The sequence below is a fragment of the Rana temporaria genome, chromosome 6, assembly GCF_905171775.1.
Source record: "Rana temporaria chromosome 6, aRanTem1.1, whole genome shotgun sequence".
Lineage (NCBI taxonomy): Eukaryota > Metazoa > Chordata > Amphibia > Anura > Ranidae > Rana > Rana temporaria.
This window is the reverse complement of record NC_053494.1, coordinates 115723432-115736448: the sequence shown is the minus strand read 5'-3', so window position 1 is coordinate 115736448 and position 13017 is coordinate 115723432.

The following is a 13017-nucleotide window of genomic DNA, read 5'->3' as shown; positions in this document are numbered from 1 at the left end:
ACTCTAATTGGTTGTCCGATGTTTTTTGCTGGCTAGACTGCCGCTCACTCATCCTGCCTGAGAAACTCCAGTAGCAACCACTGAATTTACCCACCTTTGAACCCCTCACTCCGGTCCCAGCGAGGTGTTCAGCTGGCTACTGCAGACCCCATCTTTCACCTTAGTCCCTGGACTGGATCCCCTACCCTGCAGTTTGTCCGGATCTGCAGAAGACTTTTGCAAGTTGTTGGACAAAATATTGCTTTTTGCCTAAGGTTATAGAAAATAGGTCCACTCTGTTCTCTATCTAGTTTAAAAGATGGCCACAGACCTATGCAGGGTGGGCACCTTTGGGTTTTTGTTTTTGTTTTTATGATTGTTTATTAGTTATGTATTTATCTATGTTTGTTTGTCTATTTGGTCTTCCATTGGTCATGATTCCACCTGGTACAGGCTCCCTGGATCCTTGCCGCTCCTGAGATGTACACCTGTACCCGATATGTTCCTCCTCCCTTCCCCGTTACACCCCCGCCTTTAATGTACTGTCCTGGAACGTTTGGGGGCTCAACTCTAAATTTAAGAAGGCGGTACTCTTTAAGTACCTCAAATTGCACTCCCCACATATGGTGATTCTGCAGGAAACACATCTCATGGGCAGCAAGCTTCTGGCACTGAAAAAGCCATGGATCTTGTGAGCCTTCCATGCCTCCTATTCTACATATGCCAGAGGGGTCTCAACCCTTATCAGTAAGTCTTTTCCATGCATGATGGAACAGGTTCACACTGACCCCCTGTGCAAATATGTGATAATAATGTTCACTGTATGGGGCATCCGGTATATTGTGGTGGGAGTATACATTCCCACCTCCTTTCTCCTCCTCTACCTTATACACCATTCTGGAGAAGATCACCCCATACTGCCCTGCCAGTCAGGCCCACCCTTCCCAAACAATTCTCTACTGATTTTCTCTCATGGGCAGAGACACTAGGTGTAACTGAGGTGTGGAGATGGAAACATCCCACGACCAGAGCCTACTCCTGTTTCTCCAAACCTACTTCTCAACTATACTCACATTTGATAATCACCTCCCTTCCATCTCTGGAAAAACTATGATCTAAATGGTCACAAGACATCCCCGACTTTGATAGTGATGACTGGGATGACATATGGGACTTCCCCTTTAGCTCCCTAGTCTCTCTGAGAGACCGCCTGATCCAATTCAGAATAGTCTACCGGGCATATTTCACCCCTCATAGACTGCACAAAATGAATCCAGACTCCTCTTCGGGTGTTGGCGCTGTTGTGGGACTCCCGGTGACTTCACCCATATATTCTGGACTTGTCCAGCAATTGTCGGCTATTGGAAAGAAATATTAGACTGTATAACACAAATTACCTCTATCTCGTTGCAACCATTATTGACAATCTGCATGCTAGGCTTGGTAGAACAACTGATTCCAACGGTGGTGGGACGCACCCTGGTAGGGTTGCTCCTATTCTATGTCGGCAAAGCTATAGCCCTTAGCTGGTGCAAATTTACCCCCCACCTCTTTCCCTGTGGAAACGACAAATTAACGATAGTCGACCCCTATACAAGGACATGTATGCCAACAGAGGCTGCCCACAGAAATACGACAAGGTCTGGTCTAAATGGCTGGCGGATCTATCCACTGCCTTCGAGCCAATGATCCAGTTCGCTAAATAGCTCCCGTTGGGTGCTTGGTGAACACTGATACATACTGTATTGCCTGATACTGTACAGTTGTGAACTGCACTTTCTCATGACCCCAGGAGCCGCGTTGTTTAAATCATTATCATAATCCATTTTACATGCTTTGCTTTTTTTATCTGACGTTGAGCTGATGTGCTACTTGCAAAGATTGAATTGATGCTATGTAAGACCAATGTATGTTATACTGTTTGTTTCTTGTTTGTTTGTTTTTTTTTTTAAAATGGATATCTAAGCCAAACAGACAACAAGCAGGATCAGTAGAAAAATTTATCGTTATCAGATTTCAACTGTCCTTTTTCATTTTTTTTTTTTTTTTGTCATAAGGTATAAAGGTTTAAACATGGAGCAAGACCTGGGGTTACCCATAACCATTTTCCACAGTCAAGATAAATTGTAAAGGAAGGAAGAGAGAAAAAGAACGAAGATAAACGAGGGGGGAGGGGGGCTTGGAGAAAAGGGGGGGGAGCTAATTAAAGAATTTTAACGGAACATAGGTGTGATATTATTTTCCAAGCAGGGCCGCACCCTCTGCAGAAACAACAAACTGATTTAACCAAAGCCCCCAAGTCTTAAGCCTCGTACATCGGACTTCCAACCAACTTTTCCGTGGATTTTTGGTCCGAAGGACGTTTGCCGTGAACTTGTTCTGCATACACACGGCACAACATTTTCAGCCAACATTCACCAAATCACATTTGGTGCAACTTCTGTTATTGTTGGCTGATGTTTAGCATTGGTTCTGAGCATGTGTGTTTGTACTTTGGATTTTAGTTGGACGGACTTGGGTACACACGATTGGATAAACCGACGTAACAGATGTATTGCTCAACAGTTGGTGAGCATGAACAGCCAACTTTTTTTGTCATTAATTCAGCCAATAATTGTCTGATGGAGCATACCACGTTTGGATTATCCGATACAACACGTCCGTCAGACAATTATGGCCATAAAGTTGGATCGTGTGTACGAGGCTTTAGAGTATTTTTCTTGTTGATGCTACGCAGTGAGTATTAGAGCTTCAATTTTATTGATATCCTCCACTAAGCCCACCTGCTGTAGTCAGCGGTGATTGTTTCTCCCAGTGGAGAGGGGGTTACAGGACTTTGCGGCGTTCAAGAGGTGTCGCACAATGGATCTTTTATAGAGTTTGGGTGAAATGCTGAAGACATGTAGCAGTAAGAAATCCAGATCATCAGGAATCTTGTATTCGGGGGAATTTTTGAGTGACTTTCCTGGCTGCTGTCCAGAAGTGGGTTAGATGAGGGTTCGACCAGAATATATTAAGTAGTGTTCCTCTGTCATCTGCAGCAGAGATCATTTGTGTCGGGATAATATTTGTGTAGTAGGTAAGGGGTGAGGTACCATCTTGTCAAAAGTTTATAATTGGTCTCTTGGATTTTCATACAGATCGATGATTTCAGGGAAAATCTGTTATCCCTTGCTGGGTACAAAACTCACCTGGTCTAAATACACTAGGTCTTGTAATTGGCGCACTAGGTGGGTCGTGAGAATCTTGGTGAACAATTTGAGGTCAATGTTCAGGAGAGAGATGGGCCTGTAACTGCTACCCAAGGTTTGATCTTTGCCTTCCTTAAGAATGACGGAGATATGTGCCCTCGAGGTATCTCTGACCATATCTGCCCTGAGTACATTAAATCGGACTACCATATGGTGGCCAAGGATCGGCAGTAGGGTCTTATAATATTGTAAAGTATAACCTTATCCGGTTTAGTCGAGCTAATGGCCTGTTCTAGTTCCTTTAATCATATTGGGGGGTCTAGTTCCTCCTGGACCTCAGTTGAAAGCTTAGGGATCTGGAAAGATGCAATGTATTCATCTATTAGGGATCGTGAGCTTGATGGTGTAGGCAAGTTATATAGGGAAGCGTAAAAGTCCCTAAATACCTGAGTGATCTGTCTAGGCAGTACAGTCTTTTGAGCATTCAGTGTTATGATTTGAGGGATATATGTTTGTCCAGAAGTGCGTTAGCTGAGGGCATGACAAGAATATGTGAAGTAGCATTCTTCTGTCCCCCTGCCATCTCCAGCAGAGATCATTTGTGGCAGGATAATATTTGTGTAGTAGGTGAGGGGTGAGGTACCATCTTGTCAAAAGTTTATAATTGGTCTCTTGGATTTTCGTACAGATCAATGATTTCAGGGAAAATCTGAGGCGTAAACGTATGCGAGGTTATATGATTTGGATAGGAATCGTGGAATGGTGTCCTCGTCTGAGCAGTATTCTTCCAAGCTCTTCAGATAACGGCCAAGACGCTTTAGTTGAAAAAGTGCTGTAGCTGGATAGCAGTTCAGAAGGGGAGTCTAAAGGGGCCCGTGTCATCCATCAACAGTTCCATAGAGGGCCAGTGTCCCACCATTAAACAAATGAGATGCCTGAACCTGACCCCCTTGATGTAAGGTTCTTGAACGTAAGGGAATTAAGACCGGGAGGGAACTGTGGGTTCCCTATAATAGGTAACAGGGGGGAATCTGGGGTAGAGAGAGAAGCCATGATTAAGCACTAGCTTAGTGTGAAACACGTCGGCTGTTCCCCTGTTTCTTTGCTGTGACCTTGTGAAGTGATGTATTTGCTGTTCGTTATAAAGGACAACCTTTTTGGTTATTGGAGTGCGGCTATCCATTTCCTCTCTTCGTATCTCAGGGAGGGAACTGTGGGTTCCCTATAATAGGTAACAGGGGGGAATCTGGGGTAGAGAGAGAAGTCTGTGTGCAGACCTGTGAGCTTATGCGAAGCCTCGTACCCAATAAAGGGTGCGATCTCAACATTGGCTGGGGATGATCATAACACCATAGGACATCTTTTAATGAATCGTCAGTTTGAGCCTGTTCTAGTTGTGCCCAAAGATTAGCAGAGTGATGGCGACACAGGTCTATAATTGTACGGAGGTGAGTGGCCTGATAGTATTTCCGAATATCAGACAGCGCTAGACCGCCGTAGTGTTTTAGGGAGTGACAGTAGGTGGTAAACTTAATAAAAGAGAGAGTGTACCTGTCTAAAGTAATAGAGGGGTATCCTGAATGGTAGGGCTTGGAATAGGTAGAGGAACTTTGGCAGGATACACATTTTTAGTAGGTCACATCTGCCAAACCTGAAGTGTAGTCCCTTATGCCAGGTCTCTTGCGGGATACGGGTTCTAGTCAGTAGGGGCAGGAAGTTGAGTTCAAAGTTACGGGGGATGTTTGCAGGGATATAAGTACCTAAGTATTTTAAAGCAGAGTCTGTCCAAGATAAGAGAAAATCGGCTTCCTGGCTCTTTTTTTAACATCCTCCAAGTCCACGGGGATGGTAAGGAATGAGCCTGGATGCCACGCATGCGCCGTATACAGCTGATCAGGTTGGGACATTTCCGTGGGCTTCGTCTGCGCCTGCGCAGTCAAGCAGGGAACCATATCGATAGGGGAACTAGCTCGACAAGACACTGGCACCCTCTGATCTGCTTGTGCTGTGTAATTTAATGTGTGCACGCGCCCCGTAACCAGTTGTGCCGGATCACTTACTAGGTATGTGATTCAGCACAGGAGAGACACTTGCGGCTCGGTATAACTGCTTTATGCAGTCGGCAAGTGGTCAATGAATGCCAAGAAAAGGATTTTATGGTAAGTTAAAATCCTGTAATTCATAGTATTTTCTATGTTTTGATGTTTGATATGTATTGATATACAGTATTTTATTGTAGATGATAGCCGTGGCTAAAGGCCGTTACTGCTGCTGTTTGCCCTTCGCTTAGTAATAATGGTCTCTTTCAGATGGGTGAAAAGCTATCCAAGATATAAAAAAAGCTTGGGGCATTAAAATTACAACTCAAATGTTTAGATTCCATTTCTTACCACACATAAAAGGAGTTAACACTTATCTACATATTACATTTTTAAACATTCAGAGGACTGACCCTGCACCTGGAAGAAGCTGGGGAGAAGATTTCAGTGACATTGAAGAAGTTTAAAGAAGTTGCATTCCAGGAGTGGACTTTGGTTTTTCTGTTTCAATTTTTTAATTCAGTTTTTAAATAACAATACAAATGTTATAATGTAACAAAAACAAGTGTACAATTGCACTGTCATCTTAATCAGTAAACAAGAAGATAGCGACAATAGCAAATACACATATATATATACATATGATAAGGAGGTTAGTCAGAAAACCATAGGAAGTCCATCAGCAGGTTCCAGCAATTGCGTCAATGCGGTCTACCATGAAGAGTTGGGCTGAACAACCCCCCCCCCCCCTGGTTTAATTGGACCAGAACTCTCGAACATCGCAAAAATTCTGACTCTAAATCCGAACCCCATTGAAGTTTATGGGACCCGAACTTGAAAAATCAAGTGTCCATTTTTTAAGGCTTATATGCAAGTTATTGGCCATTAAAAGGGTTTAGGGGACTGGGTATGGTCCTGGAGGACATGTATCAATACAAAAAATGTTTTTTTTAAATGATTGTTTTTACTGTAGCAGTGATTTTCATGATGCTTAAAGCTAAACCATTTCCGGCAAAAAAAAACTGTTTGAAAAAAAATGCATTTTATTTTTAAATGACATGAGAAACCCCCCCCCCCCCCAAAGACCCATATCCGAGCATGCAGCCTGGCAGGCCAGGAAAGGGGGGAGGACGAGTGAGTGCCCCCCTCCCGAACCATACCAGTCCACATGCCCTCAACATGGGGGGTGCTTTGGGGCAGTGGGGGCTTTTCCCGACAAACCTGGGCTGTGGTTGTGGGGGTCTGCGAACAGAGGGCTTATGAGAATCCCACCCCATGTGAATAAGTATGGGGTACGCATTATGGGCCACTCGATGGGCGAACATTCCTTTGAGTGCCCCGCAAATTCGGGTGGTCGCCGAAGGGGTGAACAGGCAATGTTGGTGCCAAACTTTTGCTTGGTTCGAACTGTTTCCTCAACTCTAATAGCAATACATGTTTGGCTATATTCCTAGAGAAGGCCAAACAACTGGCGGATCTTACTTCACATTGTAGGCTCTGTGGAGGAGTCAAGCAGGACTACACTTGCCCACCCTACCACCAGGGCAGGCGATGATCATAATAATGGTGCCTAACACTAGACTTATTTATCTTACCCTGATAACAGTGGCGGCTGGTGAAGTTTTAGGGTGGGGGCGCCTTCCTTTTTGACCACTCCCACTTTTCATAAGCCATACCCCTTATATAATCCACCCACTTTGTCCCCTGTATTCCACTTGCTTCCACCCATAGTGTCAGGAGTATACAGCTCAGCATCACAAGACAGAGTATATAGCCCCAGAATCACAGGGCAGAGTCTATAGCTCAGCCTCACAGATCATAGTATGTAGCGCAGCATGGTATGTGATGTACAGAGCCCTGTGTATAATGTACAGCCTGGCATATGATGCACAGAGCCGCGTGTATAATATACAGCCTGATATATGAAGTACAGAGCCAGGTGTATAATGTACATATAGGTCTCTTGCGAATCCATTGAGGAAGTTAATATAACGAAACATGTCGGGGGCATGGCTGTACGGCAATCATCCATACTGACGTGTTTCGCCTGAGCTGGTAGCAGGACACTGAGATTGCGATTTGGAGCTTTGGAGTGGAGATCCTGTGTAAATCACAGTTGAATATTGGATGATCGTTTTTAACCCATTGTGAGGTTTAAAAGACATCTGAGCCAAACACGAAAGTGGGAGGCATTGCAAGTTGGTAAGTGCAAAGACAACAATGGATGAAAGACTCTTAGGCCTTGTACAGACGACCGGACATGTCCGCTGAAACTGGTCTGCCGACCAGTGTCAGCGGACAGATCCGAACGTGTGTACAGGCTAGCGGACAGATTTCCAGCGGACAAATGTTTCTTAGCATGCTAAGAAACATGTCCGCTGGGAAGCTGTCCGGCGGACATGTCCGCTGGTTAGTACGTCTAACCAGCGGACAGAAATCCCGCGCATGCGTCAAATTGATTAGACGCATGCGTGGAAGCATTGAACTCGCGCGATAGAGAACGTCGGTGTCGTCTACGTCACCGCGTTCTCTGTCCGCGCGGATTTCGGTTTGATGGTGTGTACAGCCATCAGACCCAAATCTCTCAGCGGACATGTCCGATGAAAACGGTCCGGCGGACCATTTTCATCGGACTGTCCGCTCGTCTGTACAGGGCCTTAGACTTATTTACAATATAACAGACAACAGACAGACAGGTGGCTGCAGGTGCTGATATCAGCATCTTCTAACAGTATGTGTCCCAACATTTTGAATCAGTAACTCTTTCTAATATGGCATATACAGGGTTCCCAGAGTCTTTGTGTCTTAGGGGGACATGGACCTGAATCCAAAGTAACACCACCTCAGGGGTCCCCAGGCATACAGCTCACAAAGAGCACCGTTCCCCCAAATGCCAGGGCCAATGATCGCAAGGCAAGAGGCTAGCATTCAGTCCCCTCAAAAAGCCTCTGTCCCGGGTGAGTCTATCACAGCCATACTAACACGAGCAATGACTGATATTGCTCATTAGCGGATTTTGTACTCGCAAGCTAGACAGGGCCTGCAAAAGAAAAAGCTATTGTGGCACCTTACTACCACATCCTGAGGAAGTTTATGTCTTCTCCCATTTGTCACTTCTGGACTCCTTCTTCTAACATACTCCCCAACAGGGAACAGGACAAAAGGGGTCCTAACCTCTGCAAACCCCCCCCCCCCCCCCACACCCATATTATGACACGTCCCTGTGCCATACTAGTGGCACTCCCCCAGAATGATGGCACACACTAAATTATTAATACATAATAACATGTAAATAACCATTATAACATTGTCACACATACAATTTACACAATAATGGAGAAAATACCAGGCACATATCTTCAACAAACAATTCTAACAGAACCAGAACAGTGGCAATGTAAGGCCCCGTACACACGTACGAGGAACTTGACGTGCCAAACACATCGAGTTCCTCGTCGAGGAAATAGAGAACATGTTCCCTATTTGGCCCGGCGAGTTCCTCGTCGGCTTCCTCGGTGAAAAGTGTACACACGACCGAGTTTCTCGGCAGAATCCAGCTCCGATCGAGTTTCTGGCTGAATTCTGCCGAGAAACTCGGTCGTGTGTACGGGGCCTAAGAGTTATGGAGAGAAATTGGCACTTTAAACACAATAATCAGAATCCCATTTCAGGGTGCTTACAGTGTACTTAAAGTGGAGTTCCACCCATAAATATAACATTACATCAGTAGTTTTAAAAACATGTCATTAGTCCTTTAAGAATTTTTTTTTTTTTTTTTTAGATGCCTTCAAAGTGTTGTTGCTAGGCAGAATAGTTAATCTTCCCACTTCCTGCACCTAGGTGCTTAAGCTTCCTAACCTACACCGCACAGACTCCTGGGAATGTAGTGGGTGTAACTTTCCAGGAGTCTGTGCACTTTCCAGTCTCGAAGAATCATGTGACTTGGACAGTACAGGTGCTGAAACCTGATCTGAAACCTATTACACTGCTTGTGCAGCACTGAGCATGTGCGAGATCTGCAAGGCTGAAATCCAGGAAGTCATACAGTCTGGCTTCATGATGCCCACACTTAAGATGGCCCCAGTCAATTTCTATTTTATAAAGTGTCTAAATGCTGTAACAACCTAACAAAAAGGACCTTAGTTTACAGACTAACTTTACTAGAATACATTAAGCTTGTGTATTACAGGGGTATTTATATAAAAAAAGTGAAATTGTGGCCGGAAATCCGCTTTAACAATGCAGATCCTCTCCAAGTGGTGTCTGTTGCTTACCTCTTTGTAACACCTCTTGAACTCCTTGTGAAGTTGTCCCCTTGAAGTGAGCGCAAGGCCTTTGATACTACAAGTACTATTAGGTGACTGTGTCATAAATTTACTGCCAATCCACGTCAGCCACCCAGAACAACCCTTCAGGCAAATACAGGAATTTTGTTCCATAGTCTTCTCACACTTTGCACACCATGTACCTCTGCAATGGGACAACCAAGTTAGCATTTGTCCCTGAACCTTTTCTGGAGGAAGATAAGCCTCTGGTGCACGCAGCACCGCCAGATCTCCAACAACCCACCAGTGTGTTCAAAATCTTCCACCACACTTTCAGTACAGGTAACCAGCCCCACTTAGGTGTCCCAAAATCCAGGTCTTTCTCGATCATGTCCGCAAGCACCATCTCAGACCACAAAGTCCCCGTCACAGATGCAGAACTTTTGGTGACTTATGGTGACTTCGTCCACCACCATTAAACTAAACCAGGACCCTGCATTCACTAAACCATAAGCCTGTATTCAGGGTCATTCCTCTTACTACAAGAACTGCCAGATGGGTTGTAATACCCTCTTTGGATGGTCTCCTTCATGGGCATTGGAGCCTAGCTGCAACCTCTGTTTACTTTTCTGTGATCTATCACATGTGGTTGCTACAGCGAAAGCTCAGAAGTCTTCCAGCTCTGCCTCCCAAAGTGTAGCCACGGAGCAAGTCTGAATTATTTCTCCAGCGGGTGATCGAGTAGTCCGATCCTGCCAACTTTGCTAAATGTAAGCAAGTCCCCTAGGGGTCACCAACAAACTCTTGTGGCCTTGTGGAGTTTACCAACTTGCCAATCTTCAGAGGAGGCTCCACCATTTTGTCTTCATACATACACACAATGCCCAGAGCCCTGCAAAAGGAATCCAGATCCCTCTCACCAATAGTGGATGTTCAGTCAGATATTGCATAACACATCCCAGTCTCAGAGAACATCTTCCAGATACCAGAAAAACGTATTTTATTTATTGGATATGTTTTATAGCAGAAAGTAAAAAATATAGTAAAAAAAAAAAAAAAGTTGGTATTTTTTTCAATTATTTAAAAAATAATAAAAAATCCAGTGGTGATCAAATACAACCAAAAGAAAGCTCTATTTGTGTTAAAGAAATTATCACAATTTTCGTTTTAGTACATGACTACGCAATTACCAGTGAAAGTGCTAAATAGCAAAAAAAATAGCCTGGTCATGCAGGGGGAACATTTTCCAGAGCTGAGGTGGTTATACCAACTGCTCAGAGAAAAGGTTCCAATCCACACCTAAATAGGAAACAGGGTGTTGCCACCCTATAAGGGGTCCCATAAGTCTTGCTTACAAGAGTATTTGTTTAGGGAATGGAACACAGCATTTTAATATATTGGGGCACTGCGCTACTGTAACATCTCTGATGTTTCCCTTTACAGAACAAGCGCAGCTGAGCCTTCTACAAGCAGCTGCGCTCCGTTCTGCAAGACATCTGCGTCATTTCCGGTGCGCGGACGTTTGCGCTCCAGCGTGGAACGCGGAAGTGCGACTCTGCGTCCTTCCCCGATTTCCCCGCGAATTCGGGGCTATTTAAACTCCTCAGAGATGGCGGCAGGGTGTTCGGTTATTCTGTCGGATCCCTGCCGCCACTCAAGAAGCACTACCTCCCAGCACCGAGCCCTGGAACCACTGCTGTACTCCTCACCTGCCTTTCTCCATACCTCAGATCTCTATCTCTCTGATCCACATGCTGCATGCCTGTATGTTACTACATCCAGCCTCAGCTTGACCGGAGAAACACAGCTTCCAGGATTCTTGGACCCCTTTACCTAGGAACTGCAACCATCCCCTGGTGTACAACAACTACCAGCAGAACCGCAAGTATCTTGAATTAAGATTAGTTCCCTGCATTGTGAACAGATATCTGATGCCCTCAAGCTGTTGGGATTGTTACTAATGAATGCTGATCCTTCTGGGCTCTATTCTAATCACAAACTGAGGGATTGTTTTCTATAGATAAAACTACTCTAAAATATTGTGAATTAACAATATGACTGCCAGAGTTTAAATACTTGCTGCATACAGACTTATCACATTTATACTGTGTAGCAAAGTTAATACAGTCTGATTACATCTTGATTTGACTTTAATATCATCCCCATACTTCAGCTTATATTGGGATAAGCTCATATACTTTAATAACTCACATGAGGTTGTGATGATATAACCCCTAAACTTTCTGATACATAAGAGAGTGCACTGGTGGTTAAACCTGAGAAACCTCTTTCTGCTGAGTTCCAATCATACCTGCTATTAAAAAAATTGTCAGGAGTGTCACATAATAACCGAACCCCCAAAAACCATACAAGGTAGGAACAATGGAGCCAGCAGACCTTGCTAACCACCTAGTTGGACTTTCACAAAGAGTGGATAACCTCACTACTAGTATGAATGAATTACGTTTTGAAAATGACGCCTTACGCAACCAAAACCTTGCATTACCCCGAGAGAGACCTGAACCTAAGGTCTGCCCCCCAGAACCCTTTTCAGGGGACCGAAAATTTTTTCGCCAATTCATTAGTGCTTGCCGTCTCATGTTTGATTTGCGCCCTCGCATCTACCATTCAGACAGGGTTCGTATCCTTACTCTTATATCCTACTTAAGAGGAGAACCTAGAATCTGGGCTGATGCATATGTGGAAGAACATGGTGATTTACTGGGGGCTTTTAATACATTTTTGGATGAGATGTCACTTCTATATGAAGATCCAAACAAACAGCTTACAGCAGAGAACACTATCAGGAGCCTCAAACAGGGGAAAAGACCCGTAGAGGATTTTATTTCGGAATTCAAGTGTTGGAGTAGAGAAACACAATGGACAGATATTGCTCTTCGTAATCAATTCAGATTAGGACTATCCGAATCTATGAAGGACGAGATAGCTCGTGTAGAGCTTCCTCCATCCCTTGAGGACCTCATGCATTTATCCCTTACCATAGACCGACGTCTCCGTGAAAGGAAGGCTGAACGCTTCAACACTTATCTTCCCCCACAATTCAGAAGATCTAGATCACCCCCAAAAGAGGTTCCAATGGAACTTGGAGCTGTCAGAGCTCCTTTATCATTTGCTGAGAAACAACGCTGCAGAGCTCATAACCTCTGCCTCTATTGTTCCGCTCCAGACCACATGGTCTCCACTTGCCCACTCCTCAAGAAGAACTCCGAAGGTAATTTTTTAAACATAAGTAAGACTAATTCAACAGGAAATACTACTAATCGTTTTGTTTATGTCACTCTTACCTTACAGTGGGATCAAGAAAGACTTAGCATTGATGCAATGGTGGATACCGGCGCCTGCGGAAATTTCATTGATTTAGGAATTGTAAAGTCTAATAAAATTCCATGTGTGATTAAACAAAATCCTCTCTCTGTCACTTTTATTGACGGTTCAAGTTCCATTTCGGGCCCTATTTCCTCTCAAACCTCACCCCTACTGGTCACTTGTGGCAATGACCATACAGAGACTCTTGTCTTTGAT